Here is a 15,479-nt window from a genome sequence, read left to right as displayed (position 1 = left end):
CTGTGGAGGCAGAACAAAGAGCAGCATACTGTGGAGGCAGGACCGAGAAAAGCGGCGTAGAGGAAAGCTGTGGAGGGAGGACGGAGAGAAGCGTACTGTGGAGGCAGGACGGAGAGCGGTGTAGCTGTGGAGGCAGGACGGAGAGCGGCGTAGCTGTGGAGGCAGGACGAAAAGCGGCGTAGCTGTGGAGGCAGGACGGAGAGCGGCGTAGCTGTGGAGGCAGGACGGAGAGGGGCGTAGCTGTGGAGGCAGGACGGAGAGCGGCGTCGCTGTGGAGGCAGGACGGAGAGCGGCGTAGCTGTGGAGGCAGGACGGAGAGAAGTGTACTGTGGAGGTAGGACGGAGAGCGGCGTAGCTGTGGAGGCAGGACGGAGAGCGGCGTAGCTTTGGAGGCAGGACGGAGAGCTGCATAGCTTTGGAGGCAGGACAGAGGGCAGCAAACTGGAGGCACTACAAAGAGCAGCATACTGTGGAGGTAGGACGGAGAGCAGCGTAGCTTTGGAGGCAGAACGGAGAGCTGCGTAGCTTTGGAGGCAGGACAGAGGGCAGCAAACTGTGGAGGCAGGACGGAGAGCAGCGTGCAGAGCAACGTAGCTGTGGAGGGGGACGGAGAGCGGTGTAGCTGTGGAGGCAGGATGGAGAGCGGCGTAGCTGTAGAGGCAGGACGGAGAGCGGCGTAGCTGTGGTGGCAGGACGGAGAGCGGCGTAGCTGTGGAGGCAGGACGGAGAGCGGCGTAGCTGTGGAGGCAGGACGGAGAGCGGCGTAGCTGTGGAGGCAGGATGGAGAGAAGCGTACTGTGGAGGCAGGACGGAGAGCGGCGTAGCTGTGGAGGCAGGACGGAGAGCGGCATAGCTGTGGAGGCAGGACGAAAAGCGGCGTAGCTGTGGAGGCAGGACGAAAAGCGGCGTACCTGTGGAGGCAGGACGGAGAGCGGCGTAGCTGTGGAGGCAGGACGGAGAGCGGCGTAGCTGTGGAGGCAGGACGGAGAGCGGCGTAGCTGTGGAGGCAGGACGGAGAGCGGCGTAGCTGTGGAGGCAGGACGGAGAGAAGTGTACTGTGGAGGTAGGACGGAGAGCGGCGTAGCTGTGGAGGCAGGACGGAGAGCGGCGTAGCTTTGGAGGCAGGACGGAGAGCTGCGTAGGTTTGGAGGCAGGACAGAGGGCAGCAAACTGTGGAGGCAGGACGGAGAGCAGCGTGCAGAGCAAAGTAGCTGTGGAGGGAGGACGGAGAGAAGCGTACTGTGGAGGCAGGACGGAGAGCGGTGTAGCTGTGGAGGCAGGACGGAGAGCGGCGTAGCTGTGGAGGCAGGACGGAGAGCGGCGTAGCTGTGGAGGCAGGACGGAGAGCGGCGTAGCTGTGGAGGCAGGACGGAGAGCGGCGTAGCTGTGGAGGCAGGACGGAGAGCGGCGTAGCTGTGGAGGCAGGACGGAGAGCGGCGTAGCTGTGGAGGCAGGACGGAGAGCGGCGTAGCTGTGGAGGCAGGACGGAGAGAAGTGTACTGTGGAGGCAGGACGGAGAGCGGCGTAGCTGTGGAGGCAGGACGGAGAGCGGCGTAGCTGTGGAGGCAGGACGGAGAGAAGCGTAGCTGTGGAGGCAGGACGGAGAGAAGCGTACTGTGGAGGCAGGACAGAGAGCGTCCTAGCTGTGGAGGCAGGACGGAGAGCAGCGTACTGTGGAGGCAGGACGGAGAGCGGCGTAGTTGTGGAGGCAGAACAGAGAGCGTCCTAGCTGTGGAGGCAGGACGGAGAGCAGCGTACTGTGGAGGTAGGATGGAGAGCCGTGTAGCTTTGGAGACAGGACGGAGAGCAGCAAACTGTGGAGGCAGGACGGAGAGCAGCGTGCAGAGCAACGTAGCTGTGGAGGGGGACGGAGAGAAGCGTACTGTGGAGGCAGGACGGAGAGCGGTGTAGCTGTGGAGGCAGGATGGAGAGCGGCGTAGCTGTGGAGGCAGGACGGAGAGCGGCGTAGCTGTGGTGGCAGGACGGAGAGCGGCGTAGCTGTGGAGGCAGGACGGAGAGCGGCGTAGCTGTGGAGGCAGGACGGAGAGCGGCGTTGCTGTGGAGGCAGGATGGAGAGAAGCGTACTGTGGAGGCAGGACGGAGAGCGGCGTAGCTGTGGAGGCAGGACGGAGAGCAGCGTAGCTGTGAAGGCAGGACGGAGAGCGGCGTAGCTGTGGAGGCAGGACGGAGGGAAGCGTACTGTGGAGGCAGGACAGAGAGCGTCCTAGCTGTGGAGGCAGGACGGAGAGCAGCGTACTGTGGAGGTAGGATGGAGAGCCGCGTAGCTTTGGAGACAGGACAGAGAGCAGCGTACTGTGGAGGCAGGACGGAGAGCAGCGTACTGTGGAGGCAGGACAGAGAGCAGCGTACTGTGGAGGCTGGACAGAGAGCGGTGTAGCTGTGGAGGTTGGATGGAGAGCAGTGTAGCAGGGTGCAGTGCGACGTAGTTGTGGAGGCAGGACGGAAAGCGACGTAGCTGTGGAGGCAGAACAAAGAGCAGCATAATGTGGAGGCAGGACCGAGAAAAGCGTAGCTGTGGAGGCAGGACAGAGGGCAGCAAACTGGAGGCACTACAAAGAGCAGCATACTGTGGAGGTAGGACGGAGAGCAGCGTAGCTTTGGAGGCAGAACGGAGAGCTGCGTAGCTTTGGAGGCAGGACAGAGGGCAGCAAACTGTGGAGGCAGGACGGAGAGCAGCGTGCAGAGCAACGTAGCTATGGAGGGGGACGGAGAGAAGCGTACTGTGGAGGCAGGACGGAGAGCGGTGTAGCTGTGGAGGCAGGATGGAGAGCGGCGTAGCTGTGGAGGCAGGACGGAGAGCGGCGTAGCTGTGGTGGCAGGACGGAGAGCAGCGTAGCTGTGGAGGCAGGACGGAGAGCGGCGTAGCTGTGGAGGCAGGACGGAGAGCGGCGTAGCTGTGGAGGCAGGATGGAGAGAAGCGTACTGTGGAGGCAGGACGGAGAACGGCGTAGCTGTGGAGGCAGGACCGAGAGCAGCGTACTGTGGAGGTAGGATGGAGAGCCGTGTAGCTTTGGTGGCAGGACGGAGAGCAGCGTAGCTGTGGAGGCAGGACGGAGAGCGGCGTAGCTGTGGAGGCAGGACGGAGAGCGGCGTAGCTGTGGAGGCAGGATGGAGAGAAGCGTACTGTGGAGGCAGGACGGAGAGCGGCGTAGCTGTGGAGGCAGGACCGAGAGCAGCGTACTGTGGAGGTAGGATGGAGAGCCGTGTAGCTTTGGAGACAGGATTGAGAGCAGCGTACTGTGGAGGCAGGACGGAGAGCAGCGTAGCTGTGGAGGCAGGATGGAGAGCAGCGTAGCTGGAAGCAGATCGGAGAGCAGCGTAGCTGTGGAGGCAGAACGGAGAGCAGCGTAGCTGTGGAGGCAGGATGGAGAGCAGCAAAGCTGGAAGCAGATCGGAAGCGGCGTAGCTGTGGAGGCAGGACGGAGAGCGGTGCAGCTGTGGAGGTAGGACGGAGAGCGGTGTAGCTGTGGAGGTAGGATGAGAGCAGTGTAGCAGGGTGCAGTGCGACGTAGTTGTGGAGGCAGAACGGAAAACGACGTAGCTGTGGAGGCAGAACAAAGAGCAGCATACTGTGGAGGCAGGACCGAGAAAAGCGTAGCTGTGGAGGCAGGACAGAGGGCAGCAAACTGGAGGCACTACAAAGAGCAGCATACTGTGGAGGTAGGACGGAGAGCAGCGTAGCTTTGGAGGCAGGACGGAGAGCTGCGTAGCTTTGGAGGCAGGACGGAGAGATGCGTAGCTTTGGAGGCAGGACAGAGGGCTGCAAACTGTGGAGGCAGGACGGAGAGCAGCGTGCAGAGCAAAGTAGCTGTGGAGGGAGGACGGAGAGAAGCGTACTGTGGAGGCAGGACGGAGAGCGGTGTAGCTGTGGAGGCAGGACGGAGAGCGGCGTAGCTGTGGAGGCAGGACGAAAAGCGGCGTAGCTGTGGAGGCAGGACGAAAAGCGGCGTAGCTGTGGAGGCAGGACGGAGAGCGGCGTAGCTGTGGAGGCAGGACGGAGAGCGGCGTAGCTGTGGAGGCAGGACGGAGAGCGGCGTAGCTGTGGAGGCAGGACGGAGAGCGGCGTAGCTGTGGAGGCAGGACGGAGAGCGGCGTAGCTGTGGAGGCAGGACGGAGAGCGGCGTAGCTGTGGAGGCAGGACGGAGAGAAGTGTACTGTGGAGGTAGGACAGAGAGCGGCGTAGCTGTGGAGGCAGGACGGAGAGCGGCGTAGCTTTGGAGGCAGGACGGAGAGCTGCGTAGCTTTGGAGGCAGGACAGAGGGCAGCAAACTGTGGAGGCAGGACGGAGAGCAGCGTGCAGAGCAAAGTAGCTGTGGAGGGAGGACGGAGAGAAGCGTACTGTGGAGGCAGGACGGAGAGCGGCGTAGCTGTGGAGGCAGGACGGAGAGCGGCGTAGCTGTGGAGGCAGGACGGAGAGCGGCGTAGCTGTGGAGGCAGGACGGAGAGCGGCGTAGCTGTGGAGGCAGGACGGAGAGCGGCGTAGCTGTGGAGGCAGGACGGAGAGAAGTGTACTGTGGAGGCAGGACGGAGAGCGGCGTAGCTGTGGAGGCAGGACGGAGAGCAGCGTAGCTGTGGAGGCAGGACGGAGAGAAGCGTACTGTGGAGGCAGGACAGAGAGCGTCGTAGCTGTGGAGGCAGGACGGAGAGCAGCGTACTGTGGAGGTGGGACGGAGAGCCGTGTAGCTTTGGAGACAGGACGGAGAGCAGCGTACTGTGGAGGCAGGACGGAGAGCAGCGTACTGTGGAGGCAGGACAGAGAGCAGCGTACTGTGGAGGCTGGACAGAGAGCGGCGTAGCTGTGGACGCAGGACGGAGAGCGGCATAGCTGTGGAGGCAGGACGGAGAGAAGTGTACTGTGGAGGCAGGACGGAGAGCGGCGTAGCTGTGGAGGCAGGACGGAGAGCAGCGTAGCTGTGGAGGCAGGACGGAGAGAAGCGTACTGTGGAGGCAGGACAGAGAGCGTCGTAGCTGTGGAGGCAGGACGGAGAGCAGCGTACTGTGGAGGTAGGACGGAGAGCCGTGTAGCTTTGGAGACAGGACGGAGAGCAGCGTACTGTGGAGGCAGGACGGAGAGCGGCGTAGCTGTGGAGGCAGGACGGAGAGCGGCGTAGCTGTGGAGGCAGGACGGAGAGCGGCGTAGCTGTGGAGGCAGGACGGAGAGCGGCGTAGCTGTGGAGGCAGGACGGAGAGCGGCGTAGCTGTGGAGGCAGGACGGAGAGAAGTGTACTGTGGAGGTAGGACAGAGAGCGGCGTAGCTGTGGAGGCAGGACGGAGAGCGGCGTAGCTGTGGAGGCAGGACGGAGAGCGGCGTAGCTGTGGAGGCAGGACGGAGAGCGGCGTAGCTGTGGAGGCAGGACGGAGAGAAGTGTACTGTGGAGGTAGGACAGAGAGCGGCGTAGCTGTGGAGGCAGGACGGAGAGCGGCGTAGCTTTGGAGGCAGGACGGAGAGCTGCGTAGCTTTGGAGGCAGGACAGAGGGCAGCAAACTGTGGAGGCAGGACGGAGAGCAGCGTGCAGAGCAAAGTAGCTGTGGAGGGAGGACGGAGAGAAGCGTACTGTGGAGGCAGGACGGAGAGCGGCGTAGCTGTGGAGGCAGGACGGAGAGCGGCGTAGCTGTGGAGGCAGGACGGAGAGCGGCGTAGCTGTGGAGGCAGGACGGAGAGCGGCGTAGCTGTGGAGGCAGGACGGAGAGCGGCGTAGCTGTGGAGGCAGGACGGAGAGAAGTGTACTGTGGAGGCAGGACGGAGAGCGGCGTAGCTGTGGAGGCAGGACGGAGAGCAGCGTACTGTGGAGGTAGGACGGAGAGCCGTGTAGCTTTGGAGACAGGACGGAGAGCAGCGTACTGTGGAGGCAGGACGGAGAGCGGCGTAGCTGTGGAGGCAGGACGGAGAGCGGCGTAGCTGTGGAGGCAGGACGGAGAGCGGCGTAGCTGTGGAGGCAGGACGGAGAGCGGCGTAGCTGTGGAGGCAGGACGGAGAGCGGCGTAGCTGTGGAGGCAGGACGGAGAGCGGCGTAGCTGTGGAGGCAGGACGGAGAGCGGCGTAGCTGTGGAGGCAGGACGGAGAGCGGCGTAGCTGTGGAGGCAGGACGGAGAGCGGCGTAGCTGTGGAGGCAGGACGGAGAGCGGCGTAGCTGTGGAGGCAGGACGGAGAGCGGCGTAGCTGTGGAGGCAGGACGGAGAGCGGCGTAGCTGTGGAGGCAGGACGGAGAGAAGTGTACTGTGGAGGTAGGACAGAGAGCGGCGTAGCTGTGGAGGCAGGACGGAGAGCGGCGTAGCTTTGGAGGCAGGACGGAGAGCTGCGTAGCTTTGGAGGCAGGACAGAGGGCAGCAAACTGTGGAGGCAGGACGGAGAGCAGCGTGCAGAGCAAAGTAGCTGTGGAGGGAGGACGGAGAGAAGCGTACTGTGGAGGCAGGACGGAGAGCGGCGTAGCTGTGGAGGCAGGACGGAGAGCGGCGTAGCTGTGGAGGCAGGACGGAGAGCGGCGTAGCTGTGGAGGCAGGACGGAGAGCGGCGTAGCTGTGGAGGCAGGACGGAGAGCGGCGTAGCTGTGGAGGCAGGACGGAGAGCGGCGTAGCTGTGGAGGCAGGACGGAGAGAAGTGTACTGTGGAGGCAGGACGGAGAGCGGCGTAGCTGTGGAGGCAGGACGGAGTGCAGCGTAGCTGTGGAGGCAGGACGGAGAGAAGCGTACTGTGGAGGCAGGACAGAGAGCGTCGTAGCTGTGGAGGCAGGACGGAGAGCAGCGTACTGTGGAGGTAGGACGGAGAGCCGTGTAGCTTTGGAGACAGGACGGAGAGCAGCGTACTGTGGAGGCAGGACGGAGAGCAGCGTACTGTGGAGGCAGGACAGAGAGCAGCGTACTGTGGAGGCTGGACAGAGAGCGGCGTAGCTGTGGACGCAGGACGGAGAGCGGCATAGCTGTGGAGGCAGGACGGAGAGAAGTGTACTGTGGAGGCAGGACGGAGAGCGGCGTAGCTGTGGAGGCAGGACGGAGAGCAGCGTAGCTGTGGAGGCAGGACGGAGAGAAGCGTACTGTGGAGGCAGGACAGAGAGCGTCGTAGCTGTGGAGGCAGGACGGAGAGCAGCGTACTGTGGAGGTAGGACGGAGAGCCGTGTAGCTTTGGAGACAGGACGGAGAGCAGCGTACTGTGGAGGCAGGACGGAGAGCAGCGTACTCTGGAGGCAGGACGGAGAGCAGCGTACTGTGGAGGCTGGACAGAGAGCGGTGTAGCTGTGGAGGTAGGATGGAGAGCAGTGTAGCAGGGTGCAGTGCGACGTAGTTGTGGAGGCAGGACGGAAAGCGACGTAGCTGTGGAGGCAGAACAAAGAGCAGCATACTGTGGAGGCAGGACCGAGAAAAGCGTAGCTGTGGAGGCAGGACAGAGGGCAGCAAACTGGAGGCACTACAAAGAGCAGCATACTGTGGAGGTAGGACGGAGAGCAGCGTAGCTTTGGAGGCAGAACGGAGAGCTGCGTAGCTTTGGAGGCAGGACAGAGGGCAGCAAACTGTGGAGGCAGGACGGAGAGCAGCGTGCAGAGCAACGTAGCTGTGGGGGGGGACGGAGAGAAGCGTACTGTGGAGGCAGGACGGAGAGCGTTGTAGCTGTGGAGGCAGGATGGAGAGCGGCGTAGCTGTGGAGGCAGGACGGAGAGCGGCGTAGCTGTGGAGGCAGGACGGAGAGCGGCGTAGCTATGGAGGCAGGACGGAGAGCGGCGTTGCTGTGGAGGCAGGACGGAGAGCGGCGTAGCTGTGGAGGCAGGATGGTGAGAAGCGTACTGTGGAGGCAGGACGGAGAGCGGCGTAGCTGTGGAGGCAGGACGGAGAGCAGCGTAGCTGTGAAGGCAGGACGGAGAGCGGCGTAGCTGTGGAGGCAGGACGGAGAGCGGCGTAGCTGTGGAGGCAGGACGGAGAGCAGCGTAGCTGTGGAGGCAGGACGGAGAGCGGCGTAACTGTGGAGGCAGGACGGAGAGCAGCGTAGCTGTGGAGGCAGGACGGAGAGCGGCGTAGTTGTGGAGGCAGGACAGAGAGCGTCGTAGCTGTGGAGGCAGGACGGAGAGCAGCGTACTGTGGAGGCAGGATGGAGAGCCGTGTAGCTTTGGAGACAGGACGGAGAGCAGCGTACTGTGGAGGCAGGACGGAGAGCAGCGTACTGTGGAGGCAGGACAGAGAGCAGCGTACTGTGGAGGCAGGACGGAGAGCAGCGTACTGTGGAGGCAGGACAGAGAGCAGCGTACTGTGGAGGCAGGACAGAGAGCAGCGTACTGTGGAGGCAGGACAGAGAGCAGCGTACTAGAATCATAGAAGTTTACAGCATGGAAACAGGCCCTTCGGCCCAACCAGTCCATGCCGCCCAGTTTTTACCATTAAGCTAGTCCCAGTTGCCCGCACTTGGCCCATAACCCTCTATACCCATCTTACCCATGTAACTATCTAAATGTTTTTTAAAAGACACAATTGTACCCGCCTCTACTACTACCTCTGGCAGCCCATTCCAGACACTCACTACCCTCTGAGTGAAGAAATTGCCCCTCTGGGCCCTTCTGAATCTCTCCCCTCTCACCTTAAACCTAAGCCCTCTAGTTTTAGACTCCCCTACCTTTGGGAAAAAATGTTGACTATCTACCTTATCTATGCCCCTCATTATTTTATAGACCTCTATAAGATCACCCCTAAGCCTCCTACGCTCCAAGGAAAAAAGTCCCAGTCTATCCAGCCTCTCCTTATAACTCAAACCATCAAGTCCCGGCAACATCCTAGTAAATCTTTTCTGCACTCTTTCCAGTTTAATAATATCCTACCTATAATAGGGTGACCAGAACTGCACACAGTATTCCAAGTGTGGCCGTACCAATGTCTTGTACAACTTCAACAAGACGTCCCAACTCCTGTATTCAATGTTCTGACCAATGAAACCAAGCATGCCGAATGCCTTCTTCACCACCCTGTCCACCTGCGACTCCACCATCAAGGAGCTACGAACCTGTACTCCTAGATCTCTTTGTTCTATAACTCTCCCCAACGCCATACCATTAACTGAGTAGGTCCTGGCCTGATTCGATCTGCCAAAATGCATCACCTCACATTTATCTAAATTAAACTCCATCTGCCATTTGTCGGCCCACTGGCCTAATTGATCAAGATCCCTTTGCAATCCTAGATAACCTTCTTCACTATCCACTGTGCCACCAATCTTGGTGTCATCTGCAAACTTACTAACCATGTCTCCTAAATTCTCATCCAAATCATTAATATAAATCACAAATAACAGTGGACCCAGCACCGATCCCTGAGGCACACCACTGGTCACAGGCCTCCAGTTTGAAAAACAACCCTCTACAACCACCCTCTGCCTTCTGTCGTCCAGCCAATTTTGAATCCAATTGGCAACCTCACCCTGGATCCCGTGAGCCTTAACCTTCTGCAACAACCTACCATGCGGTACCTTGTCAAAGGCTTTGCTAAAGTCCATGTAGACAACGTCTACTGCACTGCCCTCATCTACCTTCTTGGTCACCCCCTCAAAAAACTCAATCAAATTTTCAAATTTGTGAGACATGATTTTCCACGCACAAAGCCATGCTGACTGCCCCGAATCAGTCCTTGCCTCTCTAAATGCTTGTAGATCCTGTCTCTCAGAATACCTTCTAGCAACTTACCTACTACAAATGTTAGGCTCACCGGTCTGTAGTTCCCAGGCTTTTCCCTGCTGCCCTTCTTAAACAAGGGCACAACATTCGCTACTCTCCAATCTTCAGGCACCTCACCTGTGGCTGCCGATGATTCAAATATCTCTGTTAGGGGACCCGCAATTTCCTCCCTAGCCTCCCACAACATCCTGGGATACATTTCATCAGGTCCCGGGGATTTATCTACCTTGATGCGCTTTAAGACTTCCAGCACCTCCTCCTCTGTAATATGCACACTTCTCAAGACATCACTATTTATTTCCCTTAGTTTCCTAACATCCATGCCTTTCTCCACCGTGAATACCGATGAGAAATATTCATTCAGGATCTCACCCAACTCTTGTGGCTCTGCACATAGATGCCCTTGTTGATCCTAAAGAGGCCCTACTCTGTCCCTAGTTACTCTTTTCCCCTTTATGTATTTGTAGAATCTCTTTGGATTCTCCCTTGCATTATTTGCCAAAGCAATTTCATGTCCCCTTTTTGCACTCCTGATTTCCCTCTTAACTCTATTTCGACAATCTCTATACTCTTCAAGGGATCCACTTGATCCCAGTTGCTTATGTACGTCATATGCCTCCTTCTGTGGAGGCAGGATGCAGGGCAGAATTGTAGTGCTGGCACACACTGTTGCAGTGGAGGTAGGTCAGAGTGCATTATGGAGGAGGCAGTGTGGCGAGCAACATCAGGTGGTGGCAGGACAGAGAGCACGCTGCGGTGGAGGCAGGACGGAGAGCATACCTCGATAGAGGTAGGATAGAAAACAAAGTCACGGTGCCGGCAAGTTGGAGAGCAATGTCAGGAGGCAAAGGCAACAGAGGGGGGCAGTGGGAAGAGAGGGACTGAGTGTGAGAGTGGAAGAGCTACAAGAAAGTGTGTGTGCGCGGGCAAGCTGAAGAAAAGCAAGTCTGTGGCAAAAACCTTCAAAGTGAAACTGTCAATGTTAAATTGATATACTGACACTACTTTATTAACGACATTAAACTGAAACAGCATTAAGTGAGTCAATGTTAAGCAAGCACCTGTTGCATGTCACAACCTTAATCAACATCCTTTTATGCAGCATTTTATCGAATGTTTCTTTCGGGGGAAATTCAGGTGGGTAATACTACTTTCTCAGTGCACCTTATTCAAGCCCTCCTGAAATCTGGCCCTAACATTAATTTATCTGCAGCAGTAACTTAGCTAGTCATGTTAAATTTGATAATGCTATGATTGCTATCACCGGAGTAATCTCCAACATGGAGTTTTAACTCCACTTCCAGATCATTGCTCAGATCAAGTCTAGTAACTTATTTCCCTTAATATTCTCTCCAGCATGCTGTTCCAAAAACATTATTCAACAATATCAGCTCTGCCCCCTTCAATATTTGGCTTTCTCTATCTAATAAATTAAGTAATTAAGATTCGCCATTGTACATACACTATCACATGATGCAACCCTCTTCATTTCTGAACAAAATATCTAGCCCTGATCACCCCCTGATGTGCAGGCGGATGATCCAACTAGGGCCAGCTATTTGACCAATGCAACTAAATTGCTTCATCTTTTCCCTGCAGGCAAGTATCAGCTCTCTCGGTAACAATTAAATCCTCCTTACCAAATAGAGCTACATTCTACTCTGTCCTTTCCTATCTTCCTCTATTCTGGAAACTTTTAATTAAAAAGTAATGATTTTTATTTTACAACTTCTTGATCAAAGTTAGAAATGCAAGAATTCTTAAAACTATTCAAGGGGAAGGGAGATTTTGTTGTGGCAAACCTTGTGCCAGCATGAGAACATTTATTAAATATAAGCAGTGACCAGATGTGTGCCCTAAAGTAGCTAGAGGGAAAGTATGCAAAGTTTCTCCTTCATTTAGGACACTATAGATGTCCAGCTGCTGCAGATTCAGCAAAGAGGACAGTCATCCTTGAAACAGAAGGACAAATGCTTCAATGTCCTTATTTTAGGTCAAATGTCAATAATTCAAAAACAGGACCTTAGCACTTGTGTCTTTTGCTTTCATATTGGAGCTGAGGTTCTGTGGCTTAATCCAGAGAATACCATGCAAATCACAGATCTTGATCTCTATGCTTCTGACATGACACAAAAGGTAACTATAGCAATGATGTCCCTTTACACAATTTTTGGGAATGTTCTCGGTTTCACCTGAAGTTCTCCTCTGACAAATTAAAACCGTATCTTTTGTTGTCCACCAAGATATGACAATTTAATCTGTAGATATTCCTTCTAATGAAATTAGCACTCATAATGAGACATGCAGTTCAACCTGATCCAGTGTACTTTTGGAAATCACAGTCTTAGACCATCTTCCAGAGAGAATGGCTTACCTGGTTCTATGTTAGAGTCCACAGAGCATCATACTGCCAAAGAGGTGGTACCGTATCCCAGGGATGAAAGCCAAGTGACCTCGTAATTCAATCCCAGCTGAAAGTCTTCTTTCTCTCTAGAGCTGTGTGTCAGCACAGAGGCTATGGCAGAATCTTCAGCACTTCTGAAGCTGCAGCATCCTGTAAAGCAATCTTGTCTCAGAAGTAATTGTCTACAGGAAATCTGGCCTATTACAGAAGATGGTGCCGTCTTGTCTCCATATCCTTAGCAACTCTTACAACAACTGTAACCAATCACTGTTTTGTCGATGTACCATTTGTCAATGTTCCCTGTTGATTATTCTTGTGTCTACTATGTACATAGTGTACGTTCCTCGGCCGCAGAAAAATACTTTTCACTGTACTTCGGTACATGTGACAATAAATCAAATCAAATCAAAATCTTTAGATTGCCCAGAGTGGACTAGTCTCAGAGAGAAATGTGGCTCTCTTCACATCGCCTATAGAAAGTATCAGGGAATCATCTCTTCTTTTTCTGGTTCACATGAATTGTGTTATTTTTATCCTTCATAGTTAGCATTAATTGAAATCTCAGATCTTCAGCTGTTTCTGTAGTGTAGTGGCTATTACATTCGCCTAACGCACGAAAGGTTCCCGGTTCGTAATCGGGCAGAAACATCAAATGCTTCTCATTAGGGCAGCATGGTAGCACAGTTGTTAGCACTGTTGCTTCACAGTGCCAGGGTCCCAGGTTCGATTCCCGGCTTGGGTCACTGTCTGTGCGGAGTCTGCGAGGGATTCCTCCGGGTGCTCCGTTTCCTCCCACAAATCCCGAAAGATGTGCTGTTAGGTAATTTGGACACTCTGAATTCTCCCTCTGTGTACCCGAACAGGCACCGGAGTGTGGCAATTAAGGGATTGCCACAGTAACTTCAGTGCAGTGTTAATGTAAGCCTACTTGTGACAATAAAGATTATCATCAATACCATTTCAGTCTTCCATACAGTAGTGAATAAGATGCCTGGAGTTCAAAATTATTCCTCTTCTGAAGGTCTTTCCCGGTGTGCATCAAGGGAGCAACAAGTTCCTCACAGTCCTAAGTTCTCTCTTCGAGTCCCAGAGTCCAACGGTTGATGCTCTTTAGTATTCTCTCTTGGATCAGTCTTCTGTTGAATAAGACTCATTGTCCATGCAGTTCAGTTCTCCTGAAAGCTAAACTCTGCTTATCATCAGTACTGCCAAATTGCTGTCCCGTTCTGCTGATGTTCTCCGTAGCAAAGAAGAAATCACTCATGTCTCCAAGATGTCTTCGCTAAGAGCCGAGAATACTGTGGGAGACTGAATCCTTCAGGACTGTGACGTGGGGAGGGGCAAGAGTAGGAACTGGAATTGGGTAGCAGCTGTAACAGAAATACTATGCAAATAGCTAAAGAAATAGCTTCATATGGTTGTTAAAATGTAGATAGTATTCTTAGAGGGAGGTGCAGTACAAAGGATTAACAGATGGGATGTGCTAATGAATGGTGTAGCCATCTGGGATGGCCACTTACAACAAGAAACATGGACGTTCGCAAAACCTAAAGGGAAATGTGGACAATGTAAGATTCAGGCAGGCACAGAGCCTGAATGTATATTTGTGAGCAAAGAATCCAGACAGCATCGAAACCCCCAACTGATTAGCATTTTGATGGCCCATCTCCATAAGACAAAAGATTGATACTCAGGTAACCGATACAAGTCCAGACATTTCGGCGCCATTCCCTTTACTCAAGAAGCATCAACAACAGGGTCAATGACCGCTTAGGACACGCCCAGCCATCAAGGCACCCGCCCCTTTATTGGCTCAGATCGAAGGCAGTGATCGAGAACTGCCCAATTAATTGGGTCCAAACCTAAGGACCGCCCAAAAGATCACAAAACTCCCCAAGGATAAAGAGAGACACTGCCATGTGTTCGATCTCTTTTGGACCTGGCATTCCGGCAACGTCCATCTTCAATTGCAGCACCATCAGAAGCAAGTTCAAGTTCAGCGCTCACTACCAGACGGCTGAGCCCAGCTGAGCAGCAGTTACTTCTCCAGACTCAGTAGATCCAGATTCAAACAAAGGCCACTGTTCCTCTGACCTAAGCCAGGTGCCTGAAGTTAAGTACAGGTTGTCATAGTTGTTAGGTGTAGTTAACTAGTAGTGTTTATGTTGCATGTGTAAGTTAATCTTGTGTGTAAATAAAGTACCATTGATCTTGAGCTAACTAACTGGTTGTTTGGCTCTTTGATCGATACCCGGTTGAACCTTGTGGCGGTATCATTTGATACCTGGCGACTCTGAGAGCATATATCACTATCTAGATAAAAGGGCAACCTTATTGACTGCCATATTTACAGCAGGTAAAAAAGGCAACAATGGTGTAGATTAAGTATCACTGGCATTAGTCAGTCATGTGTAAAGACAAGACAAGACGAGAGAAAGAGAGAGAGTGAGAGAGATTGAACAGCATGCTCAGGAAGAACATGCCTGCTCCAAAGCAACTTCCATGCACTCGCAGGAGGTGTAACACTGGCCCATTTACCTCGGTTTGAGGTCTCTAACAATGGCACTGTAGTTTCTCCACCATTGTGATAACTTACAAGTATATTTTAATTAGGCAGTATTGTAAAATTGCAGACGGGTATGGTCCCTTTGAATATGTCTTACTTTCAACTCTATTCCCTGAATAAACTTGGTGGAATTGTATTTCAGAGGTGGAAGAGCACTTGAATCCTATGGCACGTTTATGCTGCAACTTGATTGCGATAAAGTAATTTACTGCACACCACTTGCCATGCCAGTACAACTCCAGCGACTAAATACTCCTCCCAAGTGAAGCAGTACTTCCACTACTTTCAATTTAGTCTGTTGTATCCACTGCTCACAATGAGCTCCCCTCGACAATGTCCTAGTGAAGGCCAATGCAAGCTGGAGTTTAATTCAAATTTCTACTGGTTTTAGTGTCGCATGACCTCACTAATTCCACATGGTAGATCTCATCAATTTGACGTAGTTCGGCAAAAGGGGAGGAGCGCTGAGAAGGCGATTGGAAGGAATCGGATGAAATCGGAGAGGATTGGAAAGAATCGGAACGAGTCGGAGACGATCAGGGAGAATCGGAGGACATTGGAAGACCAAAAATTGTACCGCTAACGGAAGCGGAGAAGGACGGAAGGCCCAAAGAAAAACGGCTAGACTGGGGTAAGAAACATCTTTTTCACCCATTAAAAGTCTTAAAGCCGCATCAAGCAGTGCTTCGACCCCTAGAAAGGACCTTTTGACAGACTGTGTTGTTCAATCGGGTGCCGGTCTTGAAACTAAAATAAAACGGGACTGAATAGTGAATAGTTGCGGTAGTGTACAAAGATTGCACATAAACATAGTTGACGACCTAAAAATTGGGTGTAAGGC

General features: G+C 54.3%; 1 protein-coding gene across 6 annotated transcripts in view; it reads right to left on the bottom strand.

The window, feature by feature from the left end:
- Positions 1–15,479, bottom strand: part of aopep (aminopeptidase O (putative)) — a 480,514-nt gene that overhangs the window by 167,360 nt on the left and 297,675 nt on the right. The window lies entirely within an intron of this gene.

Source organism: Scyliorhinus torazame, chromosome 9 (genome assembly GCF_047496885.1).
Source record: "Scyliorhinus torazame isolate Kashiwa2021f chromosome 9, sScyTor2.1, whole genome shotgun sequence".
NCBI classification, from domain to species: Eukaryota; Metazoa; Chordata; class Chondrichthyes; order Carcharhiniformes; family Scyliorhinidae; genus Scyliorhinus; species Scyliorhinus torazame.
This window is presented reverse-complemented; position numbering and strand designations above follow the sequence as displayed.